This window comes from Lycium barbarum, chromosome 2, assembly GCF_019175385.1.
Source record: "Lycium barbarum isolate Lr01 chromosome 2, ASM1917538v2, whole genome shotgun sequence".
Taxonomy (NCBI): domain Eukaryota; kingdom Viridiplantae; phylum Streptophyta; class Magnoliopsida; order Solanales; family Solanaceae; genus Lycium; species Lycium barbarum.
The window spans coordinates 77,064,143-77,074,253 of NC_083338.1; positions in this window are offsets into that span (position 1 = coordinate 77,064,143).

The following is a 10,111-nucleotide window of genomic DNA, read 5'->3' on the forward strand; positions in this document are numbered from 1 at the left end:
GTCGGGTGTGACAAAGTGGTATCAGAGCAGGTCTTTCCTAGGGGTTGTCTGCAAAGTCGTGTCCGGTAGAGTCCTGTTTATGGTGTGAAGCGCGCCATATTCATAAGCAGGAGGCTACGGGGCATCTAGGGATTGTTGACCTTCTTTCTGTCATATCGTGCGATAGAGCCAAGTCATAGGACATGAGATCCCTTATATGCAAGCCTTACATACTACGGAAGAAGATGGGAAATGATATAGAAGGGTCACAAGGGCAAGTCTAGAGATAATCGTTCTGTTCCCTGAAACAGAAAGTTCTGGGCGGCTAGAATGTGATATATAGCCGTATGCTCTGTAAGGTATTGTTGGTATTTGCTGCGTACAGATTTCGAATGATAAGAATTTGTAAAGGTGGTATGGAAGACCGAAAAGGGTAAAATAGTAATTTCACAAGAAAGGACGTGTTACGAATGTGTCTCAGAATCTGTAAAACCTTGACTTGCTCTAGATTATGTAGTAAAGGATATACAAGGAAGTGGACGTGATTATATCGGCGTTAAGGCGCCAAATTCCACCAAGGTTTCGAGGTTAAGCGTGCTCAGGTGGGAGCAATTTCAGGATGGGTGACCCCCTGGGAAGTATGCAAGAAATTCCAAAGATTTAGCTGTAAGAGACAAATGAAAAGCTGGAATGGCCTGAGTGAAATTAGAACATATGGGATGGTTGGAGACCATAAGAAGGCGCGTAGAACAAGGCAGACTAGCTCGGTGGAGAGACAAAAAGTACCTCACGGCTCTGGAATTTGGATAGGCTTGAATGACGATTGGAAGTATTTTATGGGCTAGTTGACAATACTTATATGTATATATATATGGATACGTATGACACCTTATTTGTGATTGTATTAGTGGACACGTGTGTCCCAGTAACCGGTGCTACGATATGGAAGGCACCAACTGAATAAGGGTACCGAAGTCCAAGTGATAGCAAAGGTAAATGGAGCAAGTGTTATAAAATAAGTTGATGTTATTCCTATCATAAGTTAAGAATGGAGAAGCCTTAACACCAGACTATTTGAAAAAAGACAGGGCATGAAGATGTGGACAAATAAGGATACAGACCTAAAGTGAGAGAAAGACTCATGGTAAGAAGTTTTCGATATGTTATCCGTAGGGAAATCCGATTATGAAGAAAGTAAGGTGTAAAGCAGAGAATGGGTACGAAGAAAGGAATAACTATGATAGGGACCCTCCCGAAGTGTTATGACACCCCACAAGATCAGTTGAACATTCGAGGACGAATGTTCTAAAGGGGGGGAGGATGTTATATCCCGTATCTCATACATTCGGATAATCCGAGAAAGTCGTGACAAGTTAAGGACAAGATCATTTTCAAGAATTATTTTAATGTACGAGTGGTTAGGAATATTATTTATGAACATTGGTGGTATGAAAATATTGGGAGAGGCCAAGGGTAAAAAGAGAAATTTGCAAAATGGCCAATGGAAATAATGCGGAAGACTAAGGGCAAGATGGTAATTTCACAAAATTCTAGAAAAAGAGGAGAAAAGAAAAAAATAAGCAAAGATGACAAATAAGTCATCTTTTGCCACCATTCAAGAAAATTCTAGAGGAGGGCATGTGCCATGCACATGACCCTTTAATATATGGCACATGGATGAGATGAATTCATCACATTGTCATTTGGAAAATTCAAGAACATGAGAGAAAGAACAAAAAAAAAAAAAGATGAAGGAGAAAGAAGGGGAGTTTCGGCCAAGAGGAGGGGATTTCATCCCCATGAAATCTTGTCCCAAAAATTTATTTCTTCATGCATTTCTACTAACTCAAGGATGCTCTTCAACATGGTATAGTTGTTGAGGCAAGAATCTCTCTCTTTGTTGCAAGTTGAAAACTTTGGTTAAGTGAGGAAGTTGAAGGAAAAGGTAAGAATTCATCTCCTTTTATATGTTATGGAGTCTTTGTTTATGTTGTGGAATGTAGAAAGGAGTAGAATTCATAAGAATATGGAAGTTTGCATGATGATTGTGTGTGGCCGTGTGCATGGGTGATTGTAGGAACAATGATTCAATGATTTTATGAAGTGTTTTAGTTGTTGTTGTTGTTGTGAATTCTATGTTGACAATGAAAGTGTGATGATTTTAGTTGAAGTTGTAGATGTTGGGTTGGCCATGTGGTGTATATGTTGTGTAGGAAAGATGACCAAATTTATATGTAGTAATTTAATTGTTGTTGATATGTATCCTATGATAGAAATGGGAATTTGATGATTTAAAGTGGTGTTGGAAATATTATGGGTTGATTTGGAAGCCAATGTGATATTAATGTCGTTTCTATATTCACGAGTATAATGTTGTTAGAATGTGTGTTGTTGGAGTAGTTCATGAATTCGGAAGCAAGAAATGCATTAAAAATCGTTTCTAGGGAAGTTGAGGAGTTTTCGGGCAAGTTATGGAATTTGGTGGAATCTTGCCTATTTTGTAGAGTGACACGAAAAGCTTTCGAATTGTGTTAGAATGATCTTAAATTGGTACATGAATATGAAAATGTTGATATTGACTTAGAAGTGCAAAGTTGGGTTGGAAGTTGTTGCACTATTTAGGAAAGGAAACAATGTATGTTAGAATGCATTTTTGATTGACTATTGATGCTGTTGGTTTGTTGTTGGTATTGTTGTGTTGTTGTTGTTGATATTCTGGGCCGAGTTAAATTCTCGGGGCGTTGTATTTACAGGGGAGGTGCTGCCGAAATTCCGGTAGACAAGTACCAATTCAAGATTGAATACCAAAAGCCTTATAGTTAACATTTGGTAAAAATGACCATTTGTAGATTCTGGGCGAAACAGGAATTGAATCTGGACGAGCGTGAGGCGCAACTAAGGTATGTAAGGTGTCACGACCCAACCCCGTGGGCCGTGACTAGTGCCCGACTTGGGCACCCCCAACATGCTCGTTACCAAATTCAGCATACAAATGGCCTGTATATAAGTAAATACCAGACGAGGCTCCACACGGGTGCCTACAACCATATACCCTACAGAGAAGCCGGCAAGGCTTTCAGATTATACACAACGTATTAAGACATACATATATGCAACCGATAGGGTCGTCACGGCGGATGAGCCGCCCGAACCCAAATCACATGACACATCCAGACAAAACTATACATTACCCACGTCTATGTCTACAGACCTCTAATACAGAACGACAGAAACATATGGCGGGACAGGGCCCCGCCGTACCCTGAACAACATAAACATGTACACCAAAAGAGTATATACCAAAACGTCGGCTCCGAAAGCAAGAGGAGCACTCCGAACCGCAGGATGGAGATCCTATACCGGTGGGTCTCCAAAACAAGAATCTGTACCTGCGGGCATGAAACGCAGCCCCCCGAAAAGAGGGGGTCAGTACGAAATATGTACTGAGTATGTAAAGCATACAACACAGAAAGCAAAGTCACAACTGAAATACGATATATAGAAAGCGAGCACAATAGCCAGCATACTAAGGAGTCGTATCCGGCGTACAACAGGCAAAAGAAGTTCCGGAGAAATCAACACGGCAATCGGGATGACAAAATGTTTGCTTTCTTTTGGAAAACAACTTTGTTTCACACACATAGAAGAATCAACGCACAATTTCCGCGGCCATAAGTCCAGCGGTCACAATCACACATACCGCGGTCAAGTATCCAGCGGTTTTCTATCACAAGTTCGACATACCGCGGTCAAGGGTCCAGCGGTCTATGTCGGCATAATCACAAATGCGGCAGACGAGGTCAAGGGTCCAGCAGTCAATGCCACACGTCCGGCATGACGCGGTCAAGGGTCCAGCAGTCAATGTCGGGCACGCCGCGGTCGAGGGTCCAGCGGCCAATATCACATATGCGCATATTCACATAACCGGCCCGGGACTCGGTAACACAGAAGATAACCAGACAAAATGCCAAATTATCACTTTCCAAACATAATCACACATGCCAGGATCATGCATCACACAGGACTCAGGTATACCAAAATCGTATATCGGAAAATAAAGAAAATAAGTAGTTTGTCCAGAATCTCAGGGTAAGATTTTTAAAAACGCTTTAGATGTCAAAAAAATTTTATAATGCTCATGAAGGTGGTCATAACACCTATCATATAGTGAACAGCATAATAACCAGGAGTTACCTGCGAACTCCGGACAAGAGTACATTGGCTAAAGCCGTACATCACATGTCAGGGTTTCGGTCCCCACAATTGGGTCAATAATCATTCAAATCCGTCTCGGGATAGATAAAATATCTCCCGTTTAGTAGTCGGAACAATAACCATGAGTTCCCTTGACATACCGTACGGGAATAAGACAAACAGAACAATAAGAGAGGCATCGGGGATAGCGGGCCCACCTCGGGCCAAGTCGAGGCGGCGGATGAGAATCACGCCCATTATACTCTACGGAGTGATCCAGGAAAGTTTTAGAACGATCGGGTTACATTTGTAAAAGTTTTGGAAGTCCAACCACTTTTCTAGTAAAATGCACCTTTTATAATTCAATTTCATTGAATGAATAGTAACGAAAACTAATCTCGGGTTACGATGAGCAGGATGGTCCCCGAGGCTGATCTCAACCTAGTAGACCTAGGGCATGCCAAAGAAGGAAAGGATAAGCTTTACATACCTTTTCCGCCCTTTATACGTCTCCAAAATCGAGCCTCAAGTTCGTCAAAAATCTACAAATGGTCAAGTTTGCCAAATGTCAAATTCAAGCCTTTCAATAGCCCAAGCTTGTTACATACTTGCCTACCGAAATTTCGGCAGCATTTCCCCTATATATATGACATCCCCGAGACTTAGCTCGGCTCAATATATCAACAACAACAACAACAACCCATTCAACAATATACATAACTACCACAAATCGCACTAAAATGCAAAGATTCCTTATTTCTTCATAAAGCAAAAACCTTCATTTCAACTCTAACCATTAAAGTCCTTCACTCTCCTCACATATCCATGATTACAACAACCAAAATATTAATTCAAATCAGTCCATCAATTTCAATTAAAACAGCCCCTCACCCATAAATTTCAACAAAACAACAAACGAGTTTATAATGCTGTTTTCTCCGTTCTAATTCGTTAAAACTCTAAATAAACACTTTAATAACATAAAAGGAATTTTATAAATACCTTATCAGAAGCTCCACCACGAAAATTTCATCCCCCAAGACCAATATTTATCTCAAATTGAAGGCAACGCAACGTACAACGTTTTTTTCTTCATGAGCTTCGGGATTCGGAGCTCGGATTTTGATCAAAATGGCTTCCTTAGCCTAGGAGCTCTCTCTCTCTCTCTCTCTAATTTTTTTGGAGGATCTTAGCTGAAAATGATCAGCCCTCAAGTGAATTTGCTATATATATTAACGTTAATGGGCCTCATGGGCCGAAATATTAGTGTTTGGGTCGGGTCCAAACTTTCTGCCCTGCCTGCCCAAATTGCATCGTCCATATTTCCTTATCCAATTATCATTTTGAGGAGAGGTTTATTGCGTTGGAAACTATACTCGATGAAATTAATTTTAGGCTTTTGAAACACCTTAAAACGCCTCATATACTAGGAGATATGCCTCCAACAATATGGGCTAAAAATCTGGTCCGAGATTTTTCTGAAGTTGTTCGGATTCATTTCGTTCAGATTCGTTTAACTTCCAATCCTCTTCCGACCCTCGTGTAACCTCTTATACATACATATACATACTCATATACACACATAACAATCCATACACATCTCGAAGGGTCCGGAGAATCACAATAACCTTAAACGTAACTGGAGAACTTACGAAGCTTCGACGAAACTCCAATCGCAAAAATATATTCATATCTTTTATCCATCTTCTATATCATTACTAATAATCTCAAATACTTTAAAAGGGCACTCACATTACCTCATATACGCTCATAACACGATTTCAAATCCTTTAGGTTACGACGTCACCTCGGGATACTTAAGGCAACCATATATATAACGATATTCTTACTAACTCGATTAACTTTCCTTGAACTTTCTTAACTCATTCTTTCTTGTCTTAATTAAAATAGCACATACTCTTACGGGGTGTAACATAAGGCTTACCCTCTCTTTCTCTTGGTATGTCCTAGATGTGGTAGGCTATGATTCGAGCCTCCGGGATGACTCTTCTCTTAGAAATCCGAGCTTATGTTTGACCCTTTTTCATTCGGTGTAATTGAATTAGGCATATTATGTTTAGTTGAAAAAGTTAGTTTGAATATATGTAACTTCCACCAACGGAACTAGATTGCCCTGAAACTTTCGTAGATGACCTTATAAGACCAAATGTTTATAGTTTTACGTATGTCACCTCGACTTGACCCAAGGTGGGCCCACAACCCCCGAGACCTATTTGTATTGTTTTATTTGCCCTATTTCCGTACGATAATTAAGGGAAACTTTGGCTAATGTTCCTAGTTTGTTATAAGTACCTAGTAACTCAGATACAAGTGTTCTGACTCGACTATTCTGATATAAATACTCCGATACGAACGATCTGATTCGAACATTTTGATATAAGTATTCTGATGTAAATATTCCGATATAAGTGTTCTGATTTAAGCATTCCAATATAAATAATTCGATATAAATATTCTGATATAAGCATTCTGAGTTAGGTATACTGGTACGAGTATCTGGTATAAGTGTTCTGATATGGGTATTCCGATATAAGTATTCCGAAATAAGTATTCGGCTATGAGTGTCTGGATATGAGCCTTCTGATCCAAGTATTCTGATATGAGTATTCTCTGTAAGCCTTAATGTTCTCTAAGTACGATCTCGGATCGCTTAAAAGTCCGAAGAGGTTTCTGTATTTCAAATGCTCATAACTTCCTGATATTAACTTGGAAGAACCCGAAACTCGTTTCTGAGCCTTCGAATGTCGGCAAGTGTACCCATCCATCGAGTCTGGATTTATGTGTTATATCCCGTGTTTTCACACGTTTGGAAAAATTCGATAAATAATGGATTCTTGAGATACGAGGTCAAATTTGATATTTTGTTGAACATAGGAGTTATGCATGAAAGAATAGAGTCATGAAAGTGTGGGACAAGGTTAAGGGTAATTTTGGAATTTTGGAAATTAGTTTCGGGAATTATAAAATACGATCCATAAGTTATTGGGCTCAAAAATTGAATTGTAAGTGAGGCCCAAAAAGGGGTGTATGGCCGGCCACATTAGGCCATGATCCAAGACCAATTTTAGTTGGTCATGTGCTTGGTCATGTGACCAAGCACTTCAACTACATATACCATAGAAGACTTAAGAAATTAGAGATAAGAACAACAAAGAAAATAGAAGGAGAGAAAGAAGACCATTTCGGGTTTGAGGTGCAAAAATAGCCACCATAAATATTGTTCTAAAAATTCAATTCTTGTTGTTTTCCTCCTAAGTCAAGGTTCCTTTGCATCTTGGTATAGTTGGTTTGGAGTGGGAAGCATTAGATTCCTCAAAGTGAACACAAGTTCAAGTGAAGAAGACTTGAAGAAAAGGTAAGAATTTCTACCTTTTTATTGTGTTATGAAGTTTTGATTGTGTTGTAGTATATAGAAATGTGTTGATTGTATGGAAAAATGGAAGTTTGCAATGTGGGTTTGGTATATGGCTTGTAGCCGTGTGTATATATATGTTGTATAGCCAAGTTGTGTTGAATTTATGTTATGTTCTAGTTGTAATTGTGATGAAATGCATATGGGAATTGAAAGTTGGATGAATTTAGTTGATATGGGAATTGAAAGTTGGATGAATTTAGTTGATATGGAAAAATAAGCATATGGCCGTGTGGTATATGTGGCTTGGGAATGAAATGGATCAAGTTTGTTTAGTGTATTGGAGTGTTGTTGTAATGCTTGGCATAGAAATGAAGTTAGAATGATATAAGTTTGTATTGAATTGGAATGTAAACACTTATGTCATTTTAGTACGATTTTCCGACATTAAGGAAATGAAGTTGTTTGGTTGTGAATTAAGATGATCATTGATGAATTTGGAAGTTGGAAACTTGTTATGAAGTTGTATGCCAAAGATTTGGTGTTTTGCATAAGTTATGATTTTGGCGGAAAGTTCTATATTATGTATATCGAGTGTATATCTTAAGGAAAATGATATGAAATGTCTCTAAATCTATATTGTGATGATCTTGAGTGATAATGGATGTGAAATCATGATGTTAGTTCGAAAGTTTGGGTTGAATTGAAGATTATGTCAACTTGTGAGAAAAATGACTAGTTGAAGGATATTTGTGTTTTTAATGTTTATTGTTGATATTGATGTTGTCGTTTGGGTTGTTGTTGATGAATTATAGCCGAGTTGAATTCTTGGGGTGCTATATGTATAGGGGAAGTGCTGCCGAAATTTCGGTAGCCAAATATGCATTAAGTTGGAACTTTGGTATTCATAGCTTACAATTGGTAAACTTGACCAGTTGCAGTTTTTCGACGAAACGGGAAGTGAGTTTGGAAAGGCTTAAGGAGCGTGAAAGGTATGTAAAGCAAACCCAATTCTTCCCGCCGCAATTTGAGCCCGCCGCCTTGTTTGTCCCAAGGCGGGCCCGCTATTTACGGTTTTGCCCCTAATATGCTAAAGCTTCCTTTTTAAGCGATTTTTGAAAGAAATGTTTTAATTACCCTACTAATCACTTAACGAATATTATTTTAAATATTCTGTTAAATATTATAAATTATTTTGACACTCGGAATGACTTCGGGAAAGTTATACTTCTGTAATTTATTATGATATCCGAAATACATTTATTATGATTCCGTCCGACTCAATTTGATTTGTTTGTCTTTGCTACGCTTCATCGAGTCTTTCAAAACACTTATGATATTTTTAAATTGCATTAGTCTCTCACTACTCCATTCGTGGATGTCCCAATGTTTCCCACACTGAGCCCGGGCCAGGATATGTTGTCAAGCGTAATTCTCTGCATTGTTCGCCGCGCCCCGATGTGAGGGGGCAGGTATATGCGTACATGGGTCTGTGGAGTATGATGTGCCATGTCCGCCTATTCTGACCTGATCTGTTATGGCCATTCTGATATGACATTTTATGATACGGGGCCACACCCCTTTTTCTGATTCCTCTGTATTGTGGCACCAGTGTCGGGAGGGTGACCACGTTCTGTCAGCCGAGTCCCGCGGTAGGGACCGGATATGATATGACATATGTTTCTGTACACATTCTGTCGGATTTGGAAATATGCATTTGACACTCTGGATTTTGTACTCATTTTCTGTAATCATTATGATTTGACTTCTGTGATTCCGCTTTACATATTCAGTACATATTTCGTACTGACCCCCTTTCTTCGGGGGCTGCGTTTTCATGCCGCGCAGGTACAGACGACAGGTTCGCCGATCCATCTGTTTAGGATCCCACTTCTGCTATTTTGGGGCGCTCTCTTCTTCAGAGCCCACTTTTTGGTACAGTCTGTCACTGCTATCTGGATATGTACATTGTTCTGGGTATGACGGGGCCCTGTCCCGTCTTATGATTATGTTATGTTCTGTAGAGGTCTGTGGATATATCTGTGTGGGTTCTGTACATATGTTTGGGATACTTTGTTCTATGATGGCCTTATCGGCCTATGTGTGCCAAGTCTGCTTTTTATGCTAAATTCTGTAGCGTCCACTAATATTATTATTATTATATTATTTTGTTAATATGCTAATTTGGGTATCGGGTACGTATAGGTGCCCAGCTAGGGCACTGGTCGCGGCCCACGGGGTTGGGTCATGACAAAAGTGGTATCAGAGCAGTTCGTCCTCGGATTGTCCACAGACCGTGTCTAGTAGAGTCTTGTTTATCGGTGTGTTGTGCACCACACCTATAGACAGGAGGCTACAGGGCATTTAGGATACTACCCTTCTTTCTGTCTTAGATCGTGAGATAGAGCTGTGTTATCAGGATGACCCCTCCCTAACGAGTGGCTATATTTGCAGATATGCCTCCAAAAAAGGCAACAGCGGCCCAAAAGTCCAAGTCAGCAGCCTAGGGAGAGACTAGCCGGGTCCAGAGGATTACCAGGGCCTAGGAAAATATATCTCCGGAGA